The sequence below is a fragment of the Fukomys damarensis genome, unplaced genomic scaffold, assembly GCF_012274545.1.
Source record: "Fukomys damarensis isolate Sample0158 unplaced genomic scaffold, DMR_v1.0_HiC HiC_scaffold_37167, whole genome shotgun sequence".
Classification (NCBI taxonomy): Eukaryota; Metazoa; Chordata; class Mammalia; order Rodentia; family Bathyergidae; genus Fukomys; species Fukomys damarensis.
Window position 1 is genome coordinate 1 of NW_022938079.1, and position 840 is coordinate 840.

At 51.1% G+C, this 840-nt stretch overlaps 1 pseudogene; it reads right to left on the reverse strand.

The window, feature by feature from the left end:
* Positions 1 to 7: 7 nt before the first annotated feature.
* Positions 8 to 831, reverse strand: LOC104852103 (annotated as a pseudogene).
* Positions 832 to 840: the final 9 nt, after the last annotated feature.

The following is an 840-nucleotide window of genomic DNA, read 5'->3' on the forward strand; positions in this document are numbered from 1 at the left end:
CCCCAGCATCTGTTCCTTCTCCCTCTCAACAGTCTCTCTTCTCTTCTCAGGCTCCAGCTGCTGCTGCTCCAGCTGCTTCTGATGCTTATCCTCCTGCACCTGGGCCTTCATCTGCTGCACCTCAATGGTGTCGGGCTTCCCGTGGTGCATGTACAGCTCATGGTTCCCCATGCAGAGCTGCAGGATCCACTTGTTAATTCTCAGGCATGGGGCACAGAGCACAAAGTCGGGTGCTTTCTTGTCAATAGGCTTAATGACAAACGTTTTGTCATTGAAAGAGATGTTCCTGATTTCACTCCACGGAAAGCCAGTCTTTGGGGTCAACGTATCGTCTTTCTCATAAATATTTAATCCAAGGGCATCAACTCAAAGCCAAAGGTCTGCTTCTTTCTTATTTTGATCTCAAAATAATTTATTCCATACATCTCTAGGTACCCTCAGGTCCTCCAGCATAGCATTATCTTTGAGCATCCCACGGTGCTCTGCATGCCTCCCTTGGATCCGCTCCTCCCATTGCTCCCTTGTGAGTTAGTGCTGGTCGGTGACCCTCTGTGGGATCAACCACTCAGAGCGGAGTGACCCAGACTTGCGCACTTCCTTGCTGTGGTCTCTGAACTTGGCCTGCACAGTGTAGGACCCCAGGAGCACGGCCACTGCCATGCTGGGATGGGGGAAACAGTAGATCTGATCACTAAGGATCCCCTACTTCACCTGGAGGAAGAACGGCTTCTGCATGATGTCCTGGAAGAGCTCCTCAGAGAAGTCTTCAGGGTAGAACTTGGCCTGGAACTCGAACTGGAGGGGGTTCTCTTTTCTGACCTCGGGCAGACACCTTTTTAT